General features: G+C 47.5%; 1 protein-coding gene across 1 annotated transcript in view; it reads right to left on the reverse strand.

Moving 5' to 3' along the window:
* Positions 1-19,571, reverse strand: part of LOC115081040 (galactoside 2-alpha-L-fucosyltransferase 2-like) — a 44,032-nt gene extending 24,461 nt beyond the window's left edge. Inside the window, exons 1-2 of the mRNA XM_029585552.1 lie at positions 19,470-19,571; positions 19,320-19,362 (exon numbers count right to left, since the gene is read on the reverse strand). The gene's annotated coding sequence lies outside the window, so the exon portion shown is untranslated. The remainder of the gene's footprint in view (positions 1-19,319; positions 19,363-19,469) is intronic.
* Positions 19,572-19,806: the final 235 nt, after the last annotated feature.

A 19,806-nucleotide genomic window follows, 5' to 3' on the forward strand; every position in this document is an offset into this window, starting at 1 on the left:
CGTCAAATGTGGAGAATTGTGTCACATCTCTTTTCTGCATTTTGATTTCCTGTTTAGTTAGGATCGGGATCTTAACTCTAAGGTTAGTGATTTTGTCCGAGAAATAGTGTGCTAAGTCTTTGCATTTGTTTTCTTGTGGGGTTTGGGGTGTCTCAGCTTTGTCATTGCTCAGATTTTTTACTATGTTGAATAGTGTTCTTGGGTTATTTGAGAATCTTTCAGTTTTTGAACTAAAGAATTGTTTTTTTGCGTCGAGAATTACTTTTTTATAATAGGCTAGTTGTTTCCTAAATTTGGTTAAATTGTCCGCTGATTTGTCTTTTTTCCACCTTTTTTCTTTTTTCCTGAGATTTTGTTTGATTTCTTTTATTTTTTCGTGGAACCAGGGTTTTTTTTGTTTGGTTCGCTTCTAAATTACAGATTTGTTGTAATAAGTTTTTATTTCACATCGCCGTGTAAGCTATTATCTCACCCCTGAGGACTGCTTTTGCTGTTTCCAGAATAAAAGGGGCTGAGATTTATGTTCGTCATTGGTATTAGAGTAGAGTTCCTATTTCTAAGCAGATAAGTGCGGAATCTTGAGTCACCATAAAGGTGGTGTGGGAATCGCCATATGTGAGTATGTTTTGCAGGTAGGTCTAATAAATAGTCCATGATCACCGGGGCATGATCCGTGATGCCTAGTAGTCCCAGTGCTCAGTATAATTTATCTGAGCAAAATCAGCTTCTTGGGCTAGAATGTAATCTATCCGAGACCCAGTATCATGAGCTCGGGAAATATGTATATATTCTAGGTCAGTTGGGTAAAGTGTTCTCCACACATCTATCAGTCGTAATGTGTGGCAGACCATGGATACCCCTTTTGTTACCGCATCACCCGGCCCAGCACATTTGGTAGTTCGGTCTTGTGTAGGATCTAACACACAGTTAAATCGCCTCCCTACAAAAGGTGGCCCTTGGTTGCTAACAGGGTTAATAGGACCTTGGTTGCTAACAGGGTTACTAGGCAAGTGAAGAAACAATGATTATACACATTGGGTGCATATATATTACAAATAGTAAAATCTTGTCCGTGGATTTGGCCAATTAGTATGAGGTATCTACCTTCATAATCAGCTAGCATTTGTTCAACTTGAAAGGGTACATGTTTACCAATTAAAATTGTTACCCCAGCCATGCTGGATGAGGCTTGCGCAGAGTATACCTGGTTTATCCACATACGGCGTAGCTTTTGATGTTCCAGTTCGTTTAGCTTAGTTTCTTGTAAAAAGGCTATATGTACATGGTAAATGACCACACTATTAGAGAACACTACACATCATATCATATCACACTAATATACAATTGTGAAAAACTTTATTTAAAGATATCACATAGCTGCACTTTGATAGTAAAAGAAAAAGTAAGCCAAAGATCTGAGTGAGTCACTGCCGAATCCAACAGATCCCATTGTTGTGTAAGAAATTAATCATTTGAATGGTGTGGTTGTAATTGTATGGATGTGCTAGTTAGTATTTATTTGTCTAGATAGGCATTTATGTGATATCTTTAAATACATTTTTTCACAATTGTATATTAGTGTGATATGATATGATGTGTAGTGTTCTCTAATAGTGTGGTCATTTATTGGATGAACAGAACTTGTGTAATACTAGCCCTCTGTAATAGTGTTACCTTGGTGGTTTCCAGAATTATATGTACATGGTGCCACTGTAGAGTTTGCAGTATTTTATATCTCTTGAAAACAGAGCCTATACCAGAAACATTCCAAGACCAAAATCTTATCACATTTCGTGCCATCTTATGAGATTAAAACATAGAAATAAGAACAGCAAAGAGTAACCATTTCAGGAACCTGGGCCTCCCAGCCTAATCCCAGGTCTATGTGTATCATATCCGTACGGTGCAAATGTTCCTTTAAATTAGGATCCGTGTAAAACAATAACTCAGTATTACCTTGAAATCCCTCATCCACCCTAACCCTGCCCCCTACTAACCCCCAATGCCTATAATCTACCATCTCTTTAAACATAAAGAACTGTGGCACCTATCTACATGTCATACTCCGCCCCCAGAGAGATAGAAAAAAGAAAGGGAAGGAGAAAGGAGGAAAGAAGAAGAAAGAAGAAAGAGAAGAAAAGAGAGAGAGAAAAAAAGAAATACTGCAATTAGCTCTCCGAGGGTCATTGCAGGCAGAAGGTTAAATTCGGTGGCTTCCAAGGTTCTCAGCATGGCAGGCTACAACCGTTTTGACGCTCATCATACTTCTAAGATAATGGCGGTCTTAAAAAGGCAAGGCTGCAAATCCTCGCAGGTCTAGTGTGTAAGTCAGCGCTGCTCAACCCATCTTGTAGCCACCTCGAACTTGAGATCTCCTTCTCGTTTTGATATCCTGGGAGTGTTCGCTACGGTTAAATTAGGGTAAGACCCTCTCTGTCTTGCACGTTGATAGTAAAAGAAAAAGTAAGCCAAAGATCCGAGTGAGTCACTTTGCCGAATCCAACAGATCCCATTGTTGTGTAAGAAATTAACCAAACCTGACGTGGTACTGGTCACTCTCCTTGCTGTGAATCCAAGGTGTGTAGAAATTGGGTTGTGGCTTCCACAGAGTCATAATACTGGGTCTCATTCTGCCATGTTATCCGTAATTTGGCCGGGAATTGCAGCATAAAAGCCACTTTGTGCTGCACTAATTTCATGCAGACTCGGGCAAAGGCTTCTCACTGTGCCATTACCAATACGGAGTAGTCCTGAAAAATTAATATCGATGATCCCTCGTATTTCCAAGGAGCGGTTCCTTCGGTAGGCTAATAGTATATCCATCTTATGTGCCGAGTTCAAGAATTTTGCTATAACAAGTCTCGGCCAGTTCCTGTTTTCTAGTCTCTGGCCTAGGCGATGGGCCCGTTCCACTCGTAAGATACCAGGCATGGAGGGAAGATTGAATACCTTCGGGAGCCAAGATTCTAGAAGCTCCGCCAGGTCCTCCTCTCTGATAGTTTCCGGAAAACCAATAAATCATAGGTTTCCCCGGCGGGACCTGTTCTCGAGGTCGTCTACTTTTTTTTTGCTTGTTTCTCCGCGTCTGATCTCAGCTCCGCCACTTGGGTCTGCAGCTGGGTGACCTGATCTCCACTGTCGAAATCCTCGATTCGGTTTCATGCAAGCGAGTTGCAGAGTCGGTTAATAACTGGATTATCTCTTCGAATTGTTGGTACAATTTGTTGAACTTTGCGTCTAAAGCTGACACGACCGCTTCCACCCATTTCCGTGACTTTCCCATCTTGCTGCTCAGGAGACGGGGGAGTACTTGCCGCCGGCGCCATCTTTAGCTTGGTTTGCTGATATTTTTCTGGGCCGTGCCTCGAAGGTTTCACCACCATCCGCCGTGTTTTACTAAGTTCTTGAGAATTCAATACTTGTGGAAGGTCAGATATGTCTAATTTTTCTGGCAGTCAGGTAGTTAAAGCAAAAGAAAAAGAAATAGAAAGCTCTCTGGAGGGGAAGAGAGACGGAGCTCCATGTCACGTGACCTTTCTCGCCTTTAACTAAGATCTTTGTACCTTCCCCAGTCAGCGATCCCTGTTATAGGTACACTACCCCCTATAAGATATTTGTACCTTCCCCAGACATAGATCCCTGTTATAGGAACACTCCCCCCTATAAGATATTTGTACCTTCCCCAGACACAGATCCCTGTTATAGGAACCCTCCCCTCTATAAGATCTTTGTACCTTCCCCAGACACAGATCTCTGTTATATGAACCCTCCCCTCTATAAGATCTTTGTACCTTCCCCAGACACAGATCCCTGTTATAGGAACCCTCCCCTCTATAAGATCTTTGTACCTTCCCCAGACACAGATCCTTGTTATAGGAACCCTCCCCTCTATAAGATCTTTGTACCTTCCCCAGACACAGATCCCTGTTATAGGAACACTCCCCTCTATAAGATCTTTGTACCTTCCCCAGACACAGATCCCTGTTATAGGAACCCTCCCCTCTATAAGATCTTTGTACCTTCCCGAGACACAGATCCCTGTTATAGGAACCCTCCCCTCTATAAGATCCTTGTACCTTCCCCAGACACAGATCCTTGTTATAGGAACCCTCCCCTCTATAAGATCTTTGTACCTTCCCCAGACACAGATCCCTGTTATAGGAACACTCCCCTCTATAAGATATTTGTACCTTCCCCAGACACAGATCCCTGTTATAGGAACACTCCCCCCTATAAGATCTTTGTACCTTCCCCAGACATGGATCCCTGTTATAGGAACACTCCCCTCTATAAGATATTTGTACCTTCCCCAGACACGGATCCCTGTTATAGGAACACTCCCCCCTATAAGATCTTTGTACCTTCCCCAGACACGGATCCCTGTTATAGGAACACTCCCCCCTATAAGATCTTTGTACCTTCCCCAGACACGGATCCCTGTTATAGGAACACTCTGCTGGGACTTAGGAGAATCCTCTGGGCCAGCAAGTACCGGATACCTGAGGTGAGGAAGAACCAGAATTGGAGTCCAGGAGCGGAGCTGGGTCAGAAGCCAGGAGTCAGAGGTCCAAACCAAAGCCAGGGACGAAGCAGAAGACGGAGTCGTGGACGAAGCCGGGTCGGAAGCCAGAGGACAGAAGTCAATACCAAAGCAGGAACAGAAGCTGGAGACGAAGCCGTGCAACGGAGCCGGGTCGGAAGCCAAAGGTCAGACGTCGATACCAAAACAAAGGGGCAGAAGCTGAAGACAGGTCAGGAGTCGAAGCCAGGTCAAGCCAGAAGACAGTAGAGATGATCCAGGATCCTATGCAGCAACTAGACGCTCTGAAGCCAGAGAACCTCGTTGCAAGGCAAAAGCTTGATAGAGCTGCAGGGTTTAAATACCCTGCAGTGTGTGACGTCATCCAGAGGCCGTCCTAGGATTTCCCGTGCTGGCCCCTTTAAGGGTCGAGCCCCCGCATGCGTGCCTAGGGGGCGGAGCCCAGCGCGTCGGGTTGGCGGCGTCTCCCTCGAGCAGGGAGAGCCGTGGCAGGCTGAAGATTGGGCCTATGCGGCCGGGAAGAACTCCGTGCGGGCCGGGCCGGCCCCAAGGTAGGAGGAGGGACCGGGGCACGGCACGGTCCCGTAACAGAGAGTCAGTGACAGAGCTGGGGATTGGAGCTGAGGCACAGGGAGATAAAGTGACTCCCCCCAGGGTTACATACAGAGAGTCAGTGACAGAGCCGGGGATTAGAGCTGAGGCACAGGGAGATAAAGTGACTCCCCCCAGGGTAACACACAGAGAGTCAGTGACAGAGCTGGGGATTGGAGCTGAGGCACAGGGAGATAAAGTGACTCCTCCCAGGGTTACATACAGAGCGGAGGATTAGACCTGAGGCACAGGGAGATAAAGTGACTTCAGGTTCAGCCTTCTTATGAAATTTGCTGAGAGAGAGAGAGAGAGAGAGAGAGAGACCTTAGCCATAATAACCTTCTACTAGGTAGGTATTGTTACGATCCCCCCTGTTGCTGCGCTACAGGAGGTATCTTACCTTCCTCCCGGAGGCCGCTTCGAAGCCAGGGCCTCTCCTGTGCACCATCCGGGACTTGCTCCAGGGCCTGGGAGGCCTAGCTGTTGCTGAGGCCTGCCTGTGGCTTGCATGCTGGCGTTTGGACTTCCTGTTTGGCGACGCCCTTCTCCTAGGGGCTGGCCCGCAGCTCTCTACCCCACTTATAGGGCCAGCGAGGGGCGGTCCTGGCAAACTCCTCCCAGGGAGTTGCCTACAACCTCCAGTATATAAGGACTTTCTTGTCACTTGCAACTTGCCTTCGGATTGAGTGCTACAGTTGCCTGTACCTCTTCCTTGATCCAGGTCCTCCATGGTCTACCTTGTTTTGATGGCTCCTTGTCCTGTCTTACCTTGATGTCACTGATGTCTGCCTTGATGTGTTACCTGAAGCCGCCTGATCCTGTTCCAGTTCCAGTTGTTCTGCCCTATGTCCTCGTCTGGCTCCTGAGCCTTCTGGCCTGTTGGGCCCTGGTGTGGCCAACAGGAGGGATTCGTCCCCCGGGCTCTTGAGCTTCTGTTCCTGCCAGCCGACGGGGCTTCGGATATCATTGGTCCCGGTCTCGACTGGACCTCTCCTGGTGCTCTCCCGCTCTCAGCGTGGTCCGCGACCAGCCTTCCTGGGCTGAGTAGGGCACGTATGAGACGGGGTGGTCCGCGACTCAGTCCCGTGGGTGGGCTGAGTAGGGCGCCCTCAGGGACAGTGCCCATGTCTCCTTCCAGCCCTCATCTTCGATGTCTGCACTAGCCTTTGTCTACGATGTCTGCACCTGCCTTGTCTACGATGTCTTCAGTGTAAAGGACTCTGTCTGCCCTTGCCTCTGTCCGGCCTGCCGCCCATTGCCGTACCCAGCGGCAGGTCCGAAAGGGCCGGGAACAGTCGGAGGACCGTTCATCAATCAACTTCCCAGTGTTGGTTGCCATGGGCGTGCAGGTCCGGCTGAGGGTCAGACTCCGTGCCTGCTCCCCTGCTTCTGTACCCGCCTGGCTCACCATGCCTGCCCAGCTCACCTCCCACGGTGTGGCTTGGGGCTCCTCCTTGAGTCCTGCCGTGGCCCAAGGGCTCACCACCCGCCTGAGACGACCGCGCTCCGCGCGCGCTCGTAACAGGTATTTATACCTCTATATGAGGCCTACCTAGTCACTCGAGGTGAGGTTTAGGTATTAGTGTAGGGGTTAGGGGCCACTTTGACATTCAAAGTGTGATAACAGAACAGTGCTCTCTTTTGAAGATTTGATGACTTTTGGAGTGAGGAAACTCATCCAAAGATGAGATTTGTGCAAGGTTCTCTCAACCTAGCTTGATGGACTCTCTACCTGGGTAACATCAAGCTAGGTTGAGAGAACATTGTACAAATCTCATCTTTGGGTGAGTTTCCTGACTCCGAGGGTCATCAAATCTTCACAAGAGAGCACTGTTCTGTTTGTACGTCTCACTTTGAATGTCAAAGTGGCACCTAACCCCTACACTAATACCTGAACCTCACCTCCAGTTACTAGGTAGGCCTTATATAGAGGTATAAATACCTACCTTCTTTGAGGTCATCATGGCTAGGTGCTCTCTCCTTTCTCTCTCTCTCTCTGAACTTAAAAAAGATAGCATGCTTTGCAATAAACTGCCTATTACCCTAAAACACGCTCCTTTTCCTCTTAGATTGTAAGCCCTCTGAGGATAGAGAGAGCTTTTAAAGACCTTGTATTTTAATGAAACATATGAATAACATTATTGTTTTATACTAATGGTATTGTTTTTAAGAATTCTTATGTTGCTGCTTGTCATCATATGTTTGTGAATAATCTGCAATGTAATCTGCCTTGAAGCACATTGTGAGTAATGGCAGAAGAAAAGCAGTTGAAATAAATAAATAACTACCTACAGTACCCGAGGGGCAGACCCTCCCGGTGTGGCCACTAGATGCCGCTGTCCGTGTCCTCAACCCCTTTAACCTAGGAGCTATCCATACCCCTTGGTCCCTCCCACCAGGAGGTTCTGGATTGGATGCCTCAGTGCTATTTAGCGCAGCCATTTCATTACACCGGTGGCTTCAGTCTGAGATTAAGGCTGTACGTCTTCCGCACTCTGCTGGGGCCTCCCGGCCTTGCCCTAAGGGGGTTTTCTTTCAGAGGGGCTACCTCACTGGGCACTCCCTGCTCAAGAGTCCTTCTTACTTTGAGTTCTGGACAGAGAGATTGTTCAGCCTGATAGTCTTTAGGAAGAAGCACCAGGGAGACTGTGAAGATTAGAAGAGGCCTATTTTTGGAAGGGACTGGGTTCCCCCGGCTTCTTTGGGGAACGTCCTCCTCGCTGGCCGTCCTGAGGGGACAGGGCCTGAAGGCCAGGGAGCCCATTCCTACCCCACATGTGGCAAGCACCTGTGACAGCAGGAACCCCAGTTCAGGAAGAAGGATCCGGTTAAACCTTAAGTGGGGAGGTTTTTTTTGGGGGGGATCCTCCTTCCCCGCTGGGATTGCAGTGCTGAGAATTCATCTGATCCCTTGACCTTTGCACCAGAGAAATCCCAGAAGTAACAGCTAAGGGTCAAGGAACAGCTGAACCAAAGGAGGGAAGATCATGAGGAGGAGACCCCCGTCCCGATCTCTGCACATCAAGGGACCAGGACAGGCTGGGGGTCCGAGGGGAAGGAGATGCCTAAAGGTCAGATTTTTACCATGCAAGGGGGGGACCCCTTCGATAGGATCCCCGCACAGCCGCTGGGAGAGTTATGTGCATTTAAAATGACCATGGGCCCCGACCTACCCATAAGGAATCCTATACCAACAGTCAAATGTGCACTCACCTTTTGGACAAATGGACTTTATTTAGCTTTATGAATCTGTAAACTATTATTTTACACCCCGGTCCTGGTCCTGCCTAATTCTTACAGCCTCTCACCTCATGGGCAGCACTAACAGACACAATTAAGAGGGAGTAAACACACTGAGGCCATACCCCCCCCCCCCCCCTCCCCCGCCCCCAGAAAAAGAATCCCCCCAGGGATTGTGCGTTATGCTGGGGACAAGTCAGCTAGCCGGAGCAGCCCCAAAGAAATAAATTGGATTGTGTGCCCTGGGACTTAACACGCCCAAAGGTTCACTTCTGTGAAGTGCCGAAAGGCGGAATATAGAAAACAAACAAACCATTTAACTTTATAGGAACTCCCTGGCCTGACAGATTACTTATTAAATCTGCCAACAGCAGTGACTTTCTGTTCTGGCTCAGGTCCTGGCTGCATGTAGGGAACACCACTCTCAAAGAGTGGCCCAGCACTGCAGGGTGAGGTCAGGGCTGGTCTTCCGCCTGGCCAGCCCCCTCCCCCCGCAGGTTGAGTCCCTGGGCTCTGGGGGCCAGCAGGTCTCCGCAGCGGCAGCACAGCATGCCAAGTCTGGAGCAAGGCTAAGACTAATCTCGCCCTCCTCCTTCACTTTTCCACCGTCTCTGGTCCCTTCCCCAGCCCTGGACCTCTCCCCCTCTCTTTCCCCTCCTCCTCTTCCCACCCCTAAGATCTCCTCCCTGTACAGATACTTGATATCCATTTTCTTTACCTAATAAAAGGGAAATTAATTATCCCCAGAGAAGCACGGATTACAAGCTGGTTAAAAGACAGGAAACAGAGAGTGGGATTAAATGTTATTAAATGCGATTAAATGCATTTACGTTCTTTCTATTTAATCCCCTGCTTCTTTTCCATGCTCCAAGTTGTATTACTCCCTTGTTTTATTGTAACTGCATACCTTAGCCTTCTCTTGTTTAATGTTCTATTATTATTATTACTACGATTATTATTATTATTATTATTATTAATATAAATATTAGTTTTACCTTTTTTGTTACCTATCCACTTGTTAATTGTAAACCGACATGATGCGATATCTATTGTGAATGCCGGTATAGAAAAAACTTAAAATAAATAAATAAATGGACAATTTTCTCAGTGCAAAAGGGTGAACAGTGGAGTGCCTCAGGGATCTGTACTTGGACCGGTGCTTTTCAATATATTTATAAATGATCTGGAAAGGAATACGACGAGTGAGATAATCAAATTTGCGGATGATACAAAATTATTCAGAGTAGTTAAATCACAGGCAGACTGTGATACATTACAGGAGGACCTTGCAAGACTGGAAGATTGGGCATCCAAATGGCAGATGAAATTTAATGTGGACAAGTGCAAGGTGTTGCATATAGGGAAAAATAACCCTTGCTGTAGTTACACAATGTTAGGTTCCATATTAGGAGCTACCACCCAGGAAAGAGATCTAGGTGTCATAGTGGATAACACACTGAAATCGTCGGCTCAGTGTGCTGCAGCAGTCAAAAAAGCAAACAGAATGTTCGGAATTATTAGGAAGGGAATGGTGAATAAAACGGAAAATGTCATAATGCCTCTGTATCGCTCCATGGTGAGACCGCACCTTGAATACTGTGTACAATTCTGGTCGCCGCATCTCAAAAAAGATATAGTTGTGATGGAGAAGGTACAGAGAAGGGCAACCAAAATGATAAAGGGGATGGAACAGCTCCCCTATGAGGAAAGGCTGAAGAGGTTAGGGCTGTTCAGCTTGGAGAAGAGACGGCTGAGGCGGGATATGATAGAGGTCTTTAAGATCATGAGAGGTCTTGAACGAGTAGATGTGAATCTGTTATTTACACTTTCAGATAATAGAAGAACTAGGGGGCATTCCATGAAGTTAGCAAGTAGCACCCAGCATGGCAATTTCTTTATGTTCTTATGTTCTTAAAAAAATGCCTGTCAATGCTTCTCAGAATTTTCACGTTTTTGCTACCGAATCTACCCCTGAGCTGTTGCAAGAAATTCTGGATCTGTGCCTTAGACCCATTCTCTTGCCCAACCTTTCCCTGGAGGGGGGAGCATAGCACCATCAGTGCCTAGGGGTGGAGAAATCCTAAGTCCGTCTCTGGGGGAATGGGAGGGCTAGAGGAAGATTGGAGTAAGAGATGGAAAACTGGTAGATAGATGAGAGGTGAAAAGAGGGAGACTTAGGACTGGAGAGTTAGAGAAGGGTGAAGAGGGGTGATATTTAAATATGAATTGGTAGAAATCCACTGCTTATCCCTGGGATAAGGAGCTTGGAATCTTATCTACCCCTTGGGATCCTGCCAGGTACTTGTAGCCTGGATTGGCCACTGTTGGAAACAGGATACATATATAGAAACATAGAAGTGACGGCAGAAGAAGACCAAACGGCCCATCCAGTCTGCCCAGCAAGCTTTCACACCTATTTGTTTTCATAATCTGTTACTCTGACCGCTGAGGTCAGGGCCCTTATTGGTAACTATTTGGTTCCAATTCCCTTCCACCCCCACCATCGATGCAGACAGCAGTGCTGGAGCTGCATCTAAGTGAAGTACCTAGCTAATTGGTTTGAGGTAGTAACCGCCGTAATAAGCAAGCTACTCCCGTTTGTTTACCCTGCATGTGCAATTCAGCCATTGTTGGTTGTCTGAATAAAAATCCTCTTTACTTAATTCCCTCTGTTGCTGAAGCAGTGAGCTGCGCTGGATACTTATTCCAAGTCAAGTATCATGCTTAATTGATTCGGGGTAGTAGCTACCGTAACAAGCAAGCTACACCCATGCTTATTTGTTTACCCAGACTATGTAATTCATTCCTTGTTGGTTGATGCTGATATAAATCATCTTTTCTTCATTTTCCCTGCCGTTGAAGGAGAGAGCTATGCTGGATGTGCATTGCAAGTGAAGTATCAGGCTTAATTGATTCGGGGGTAGTAAGCGCCATAACAAGCCAGCTACTCCCTTGCTTATCTGTTTACCCAGACTATGTAATTCATTCCTTGTTGGTTGATGCTGAATATAAATAATCTTTTCTTCATTTTCCCTGCCGTTGAAGGAGAGAGCTATGCTGGATGTGCATTGAAAGTGAAGTATCAGGCTTATTTGATTTGGGGTAGTAACCGCCGTAACAAGCCAGCTACTCCCCTGCTTATTTGTTTACCCAGACTATGTAATTCATTTCTTGTTGGTTGATGCTGAATATAAATCATCTTTTCTTCATTTTCCCTGCCGTTGAAGGAGAGAGCTTTGCTGGATGTGCATTGAAAGTGAAGTATCAGGCTTATTTGATTTGGGGTAGTAACCGCCGTAACAAGCAAGCTACTCCCCTGCTTTTTTGTGGATGCAAATCCTTTTTTCCACATTTCCTCTTGCCGTTGAAGCATAGAGCAATATTGGAGTCGCATTAACTGTGTGTATGTTTATTGAATAAAGATATTAATCTCCAGGTAGTAGTCGTCATTCCCGCAAGCAAGCCACCCCTTGCCTCTTCTCTTCATTCACATCCTCTAGACTTTATGGATCCACAGTGTTTATCCCATGCCCCTTTGAAATCCTTCACAATTTTGGTCTTCACCACTTCCTCCGGAAGGGCATTCCAGGCATCCACCACCCTCTCCGTGAAGAAATACTTCCTGACATTGGTTCTGAGTCTTCCTCCCTGGAGTTTTAAATCGTGACCCCTGGTTCTGCTGATTTTTTTTGCAACGGAAAAGGTTTGTCATTGTCTTTGGATCATTAAAACCTTTCAAGTATCTGAAAGTTTGAATCATATCACCCCTGCTCCTCCTTTCCTCCAGGGTGTACATATTTAGATTCTTCAATCTCTCCTCATAAGTCATTCTATGAAGACCTTCCACCTTTTTGGTCGCCCTTCTCTGGACCGCCTCCATCCTGTCTCTGTCCCTTCGGAGATACGGTCTCCAGAACTGAACACAGTACTCCAGGTGAGGCCTTCACCAAGGACCTGTACAAGGGGATTATCACTTCCCTTTTCTTACTCGATATTCCTCTCTCTGTGCAGCCCAGCATTCTTCTGGCTTTAGCTATCGCCTTGTCACATTGTTTCGCCGATTTCAGATCATTAGAGACTATCACCCCGAGGTCTCTATCCTGCTCCGTACATATCAGCCCTACTCCCCCCATCAAATACAGTTCTTTCGGATTTCCACACCCCATGTGCATGACTCTGCACTTCTTGGCATTGAATCTCAGCTGCCATATCTTCGACCATTCTTCCAGCTTCCGCTCAACACCGCTCTCTCTTCAGAGTAAGTTCCATTTACCATCACACATTGTTTTCTGTCCGTCAACCAGTTTGCAATCCAGGTCACCACCTCGGCACTCACTCCTAAGCCTCTTATTTTATTCACCAGTCTCCTGTGCGGGACCGTATCAAAAGCCTTGCTGAAATCCAAATAGATGACATCGAGTGCTCTTCCTTGATCCAATTCCTTAGTTACCCAGTCAAAAAAGTCAATCAGATTTGTCTGACAGGATCTTCCTCTGGTGAATCCATGCTGCCTCTGGTCTAGCAATTCTTGCAACTGTTGATAGTTCACTATTCTTTCTTTCAACAGTGATTCCATTACTTTTCCCATTACCGAGGTGAGGCTGACCGGTCTATAGTTACCAGCCTCTTCTCTGTTCCCACTCTTGTGAAGCGGGACCACCACTGCTCTTCTCCAATCACTCGGCACCACTCCTGTTTCTTTTTTTTTTTTTTTAATTTGCACTTTATTAGAATTTTCAAAAAGTATACATAATTATACTCACAGGACAAAAAAAAAATGTGAGAAATACATATCAAGCATAAAGATAACATCAAGAATACTTTTAAACAAGGAAATTACGTATTCTCTTAGGAAACATTGAGAGATGGAACCTGTTAAATCACAGGGGAGATTATAAGAAGAAACAAAATTTAAAGTAACTGGCTTAACGGTTGATGGCTACCTTTTAACTATCGATTACCAACTTTTATTGTGGGGTTGTGGCCACTAACCTTGCATTCAAAAAGGATTTCAATTGTTCAATAACCGTAAATGCAAAACTTTCTCCCTTACCCTTAATTAGACATCTACAGGGATATCTAAGTAAAAAAGTGTAGCCTAAGGCTACAACCTGAGATCTCAATTTTAGAAATTCCTGTCGCCTTAACTGGGTGGGTCTAGCAAAGTCAGGAAAAATCTTGACCAGTTGGCCAAAAAACATTTCAGAAGAATTTTGAAAGTATGCTTTCATAACATTGCTAACATCTTTTTCTATGACAAACGATACAAGTAATGTACCTCTGCCTAATATCTCTAAAGCAGAACTTTCAATATATTCAGTTACATTAGCAAAAATAGCCAATTGATCTCCCTCATTTTTCCTTTCGATTTTAGTTAGAAAATAGGCCTTGTTTATAATAGGCAGTTTAGATTCTTGAATTTTCAATATTTCCAAGAAATATCTTTTCAAAGTACTTTGAACCTCTTCTCCCAAGGCAGAAGGGAAGTTCAAGAATCTTAAGTTCAGGTGTCTGTTGTAATTTTCCAGTGCTTCCAATCTCTTGGAGTGGTATGCTAGGTCTTTTATCATTTTAACATCTACCATTTGAACTTGTGAGATTTTTTCCTCTAAGGCTTTCATCCTATTTCCATTATTTCTTATATGGTCCTCCATTTCAGACTTCAGGTTTTGCATATCATTATCCATTTTCCTATATCTCGCATCCGCTTCTTTAACAAAATTGTATTTATTTATTTATTTAACATTTTTCTATACCGACATTCGCACGAGACATCACATCGGTTTCCAGACAACAGCATGTCCAATACCAGCCATTAATTCCCACAATAAATCCATTGTAACCATGGGTGGTTTGGGAGGGATAATCAACTCACCCCTTCCCTGTTCCCTCGGCTGTATGGAAGTCCCTCCGGCAGAAATCTCCGACAACCTCCTTGCCTCCTCACACGGGTAAATTGGAGATACCAATGTCTCCTGATCTTCTTGGCCCGGTTGTGTTGCTGTTCCCAGCAAACTCGAGGAGAACCTCGGGGTCGGCGTCTCAACTCCCTCTCGGCGTCCTCCCCCCGATGAGGGAGTGATGTCATCACTAGGCGCCTGTTGTCGGGGAATTGCTGCCCAGGCACCGGTGGGGGTCGGTAATCCGGGGGACTCAAGCTGACCTCCCCAGGCAGCGTCGAGGCTCCCTCCTCGGCAACCGCAGCGGGGACTCCGTTCCCCGTTTTCGCCATCAATGCGGCTGTATATTCAGTAATTCGCTTCTGAGGATCAGGCTGCAGCGGGACGGTAGGAAATACCCGCATTTTGCCTTTTCTTTTTGCAGGCATCTTTTCAGAGGGAACAACTTCGAGGAGCGTTTTACTGAACGTCCGCTCTCGCCGCCATCTTGATTCCAGACCTGACCACTCCTGTTTCTAAGGATCTATTGAACAGGTCACACAGCGGACCCGCCAGCACATCTCTGAGCTCCCTCAGTATCCTGGGATGAACCTCATCAGGCCCCATGGCTTTGTCCATTTTCAGTTTCCCCAGCTCTTCCCATACATTCTCTACTGTAAATGAAGTTACATCTACTCCATTCCCCTCCAGTTTCTTGTTAACTAGAGACGGTCCTTCTCCAGGGTCCTCTTTAGTGAACACCGAACTGAAGTATTTGTTTAATATTTCTGCCATTTCTTCGTCTCTCTCCACACATTGATTCTTTTCATCTTTCAATTTCATTATACCACTTTGGACTTTTCTCCTTTCACTGATGTATCTGAAAAATGTTTTGTCACCTCTCTTTACCTCTTTGGCAATCCTTTCTTCTACTTGACTTTTTGCCATCTTGATTACTTTCTTCGTCCCCCTCAGTTCTACCAGATATTCTTCCTTGTGCTCCTCCCTTTGGGATCTTTTATATTTCTTGAACGCTGTTCTTTTAGCCTTTATTTTGTCAGCCACCTCCTTTGAGAACCAGATAGGTTTCATTTTTCTTTTGCTTTTCTTTACTTTTCTAACATAAAGATTAGTTGCCTTGGTAACTGCTCCTTTTAGATTGGTCCACTGTTGATCCACATCTCTCTCGTTCTCCCAGCCTTTTAGTTCTTCCTCCAGGTACTTCCCCATTTCATCAAAGTCCGTGTTTTTGAACTGCAAAACTTGGGTCTTTGTGCTTCTTTTCCGTGTCCTGGTGCTGAGGTGGGCGCCCACCTGGACATCAGAGACATTATCTGCATTAGTGAGCACTAACTCGAGTATAGCTCCTTCTCTCGTGGGTTCCATTACCATTTGTTTGAACAAAGCTACTTGCAGGGCATCCACTATTTCTCTACTATTCTTAGATTCTGCAGATGGGATTCTCCAGTCTACATCCGGCATATTAAAGTCTCCAACGATCACCACTTCTCCCTTCTTTCCTATCTTTTGGATCTTTTGCACAATAAAACATCTGATAAGAAAATACATCCTTCCCCTGAGTACTCCCTCTGCCCCTGCCTGGATTGTAGGGCCCTCCTCGTAGCAGACAGTACGGTTCTTCCTTTCTGGACGGAGCTCCTCTTCAGACCTGGGATCCAGTGCTCGTCTCTTCTCTGTGAACACCTTCTCCTCTTCTCCTCGATGAATCAGGTAGGCCCCGACAATGCGGACTCCCCCGGGCCAGCACCCAGTTGCTCCTTTCTCCAAAACGGGCGCACCAACCGGGTTCACTCTTCTCCGAGTGGTTTCCGCCCTGTAGGGACTGAGTACCCCCCCCCCCCTTTCAAACTGAGTGATGCGGGAGTGGGGGGTGGAGGGGATGGGAATTACTAAAGGCTTCCCCTCCCGCAAGAGACAAGAACCTCGAGCCACCCAGACTTTCATCCAGCTCTTGGACGACCTCTTCCCTCTTCTTCTGGGAACGAAAAGGGCGAGAAGATAGCGCTGCTCTCACATGAAAGAGAAATAGAATGGAGAGAAGCAGCTCACCAGCCCCTTAGCAGTGAGGAGAGAAGCACCTTGGAAGAACACGAGAACATGCCATATTGGGCCAGAGCAAGGGTCCATCGAGCCCAGTATCCTCTTTCCAACAGTGGCCAAGACGGGTCACAGGTAGCCGGCAGGATCCCAGGGGGCAGAGAGATTCCAAGCTGCTTATCCCAAGAATAAGCAGGGGATTTCTGCAACTCCACCTTAATCATGGTTCATGGACTTTTCCTCCAGGAACTTGTCCAAACCTTTTTTAAACGCAGCTACACTAACAGCTTTCACCACATCCTCCAGCAACAAATTCCAGAGCTTAGTTATGCCTTGATTAAAAAATGTTTTCTCTTATTAGTTTTAATTATATTAGCAGGTAACTTCATTAGGTGTCCTCCCCTCCCCCCCCCAAGTCTTTGTACTCTTCGAAAGCGAAAACAACTGCTTAACGCTTACTCCTTCCATTCCACTCATGATTTTCTACACCTCTGTCATATCCGCTTAACATCAAGCACAAAAGAATTTTAAAAACTGCTAAAAACTTACCTTTTCACATCAGCCTATAAGATAACTACGTAATGTACTCTCCCAGTTTATTAAGACATTATTTTTATCAACATTTTTGGAATTGTATACTAAAGTATATTAATTTTTGATTGTAATGTCATATTTATTATCTATGTCTTTTATTATGTACACTGGTTAGACCGTCCCATTTTGCGGTATATAAAATGTTTTAAAATAAATCCCCCCTCAGCCGTCTCTTCTCCAAGCTGCAGAGTCCTAACCTCTTCAGCCTTTCCTCATAGGGGAATCGTTCCATCCCCTTTATCATCTTGAACGCTCTTCTCTGTACCTTTTCTAATTCTGCTATATCTCAATTGAGAGGTGGGGACCAGAACTGCACGCAGTACTCAAGATGAGGTGGCACCATGGAGTGATACAGAGCCATTATGTTATTCTCTGATTTATTCTCCATTCCCTTCCTAATAATCTCTAGCATTCTATTTGCTTTATTGGCTGCTGCTGCTGCCCACTGAGCAGAAGAGTTCAAGGTATTTTTAATGATCACACTGAGATCCTGAGTGATGACTCCTAGCAGCAGGGAGAGAAGCTCCTCGCCCCCCCCCCAGCAGAAGGGAGAGAAGCTCCTCGCCCCCCATAGCAGCAGGGAGAGAAGCTCCTCGCCCCCCCCCCAGCAGAAGGGAGAGAAACACCTTGCCCCCCTAATAGCAGGGAGAGAAGCTCCTCGCCCCCACTAGCAGCAGGGAGCGAAGCATCTCACCAGCCCCTTGCAGCAGCGAGAGAAGCACCTCACCAGCCCCTAGCAGCAGGGAGAGAAGCTCCTCGCCAGCCCCCTAGCAGCAGGGAGAGAAGCTCCTCGCACCCCGAGCAGCAGAAAGAGAAGCTCCTCACCCCCACAAGCAGCAGGGAGAGAAGCTCCTTGCCCCCCTAGCAGCAGAAAGAGAAGCTCCTCACCCCCACTAGCAGCAGGGAGCGAAGCACCTCACCAGCCCCAGCAGCAGGGAGAGAAGCTCCTCACCCCCACAAGCAGCAGGGAGAGAAGCTCCTCGCCAGCCCCCTAGCAGCAAGGAGAGAAGCTCCTCGCACCCCTAGCAGCAGGGAGAGAAGCTTGTCACCCCCCTAGCAGCAGGAAGTGAAGCTCCTCACCTCCCCCCCCCCCAGCAGCAGGGAGAAATGCACCTCACCCCCCCCTAGCAGCAGGGAGTGAAGCTCCTCGTCCCCCACTAGCAGAAAGGAGTGAAGCTCCACGCCCCCCTAGCAGCAGAAAGAGGAGCTCCTTGCCCCCGTAGCAGCAGGGAGAGAAGCTCCTCGCCCCCCTAGCAGCAGAAAGAGAAGCTCCTCATCCCCACTAGCAGCAGGGAGAAAAGCTCCTCGCCCCACTAGCAGCAGGGAGAAAAGCTCCTCGCCCCCACTAGCAGCAGGGGAGAAGCTCCTTGACCATCCCTGCACTAGTAGCAGGGGGAGAAGCACCTCACCAGCCCCTAGCAGCAGGGAGAGAAGCTCCTCACCCCCCTAGCAGCAGGGAGAGAATCTCCTCGCCTCCCCCCCCCCCACTAGCAGCAGGGAGAGAAGATCCTTGCCCCCCTAGCAGCAGGGAGAGAAGCTCCTCGCCTCCCATAGCAGCAGGGATAGAAGCTCCTCGCCAGCCCCTAGCAACAGGTAGAGAAGCTCCTCACCCCCCATAGCAGCAGGGAGAGAAGTTCCTCGCCAGCCCCTAGCAGCAGGGAGAGAAGCTTCTTGCCCCCCCCCCCCAGCAGCAGGGAGAGAAGCTCCTCGCCCCCCATAGCAGCAGGAAGAGAATCTCCTTACCCCCCCTAGCAGCAGGGAGAGAAGCTCCTCACCCCCCTAGCAGCAGGGAGAGAAGCTCTTCGCCCCCCCCCCCCCCAGCAGCATGGAGAGAAGCTCCTCGCCCCCCCATAGCAGCAGGAAGAGAATCTCCTTACCCCCCCCCCCTAGCAGCAGGGAGAGAAGCTCCTCACCCCCATAGCAGCAGGGAGAGAAGCTCCTCGCCCCCCATAGCAGCAGGAAGAGAATCTCCTTACCCCCCCTAGCAGCAGGGAGAGAAGCTCCTCACCCCCATAGCAGCAGGGAGAGAAGCTTCTCGCCACCACCCCCTTCCCCCCCTAGCAGCAGAGAGAGAAGCTCCTCGCCCCCCTGCTCTGTGAGAGAACAGCACAGATCTAAGCTCAGGACTTTTATGCCTGCTGGGTCTCAGCGTTACTTCTGGAAAGCTTGTGGGACGGGGGTAACTCCAGTGCAGTGGAAAGGTGGTCCGTCCTCCATGCTGCTCTGCCTGGGAGACCCTCACTCTGCCTTTCACTTCCACTGCTTCTAAAGTCAACTCAAGAAAAATAGGAAAACAGACTTCACCTCCCACTGCCTCAATTACATAACTTAGGCGCCTCCCCCCCATAGCGGGGGAGTCTAGGGCCTTAGACTGTAGGGACAGGGACGCGCCCGCTTTCCCAGAATTTGCAACTCACCTTGGGCTTGGGTTTGGGAAGGCAAGGGATCAAGTCTTAAACTCTGCAAGAAGAAAACTGGCAATTAGAAACACAGCCAAAAAAACGACAACAACCCAATAATCCAGAAAGCTGAAGCCAGGAGGGGGCTTAATGAATGCGGGCACCCACCCCTGCAGGAGGGAAACTGGACGTCTCCTCTAGACCGGCTTCTCCCCTGCCCGAGCTCTGGATTTGAGAAGGATAATATTAGAGCAGCAGAGCACCGGTCCCTGGTGTAAGTCAGAATGGAAACCCTTCCCAGGCATCGAGCCCCGGGGCTGTAAGACGAGAAGCTTGCACGCAAGGAAACGCCTCCTTTTCTGCCCAGGGACCGGGGAAAACCCCCGGTGGGGGGGGGGAGGCAAATGTCCGACTGCAGGAGCACGATGATTTCTGAAGGATTGGTGGGTTGGGTTGCAGCATCCTCCATCGGGTGCCTCTGTCCTAGGTGCTGGAAAGACCCTGA

Source organism: Rhinatrema bivittatum, chromosome 19, assembly GCF_901001135.1.
Source record: "Rhinatrema bivittatum chromosome 19, aRhiBiv1.1, whole genome shotgun sequence".
Lineage (NCBI taxonomy): Eukaryota > Metazoa > Chordata > Amphibia > Gymnophiona > Rhinatrematidae > Rhinatrema > Rhinatrema bivittatum.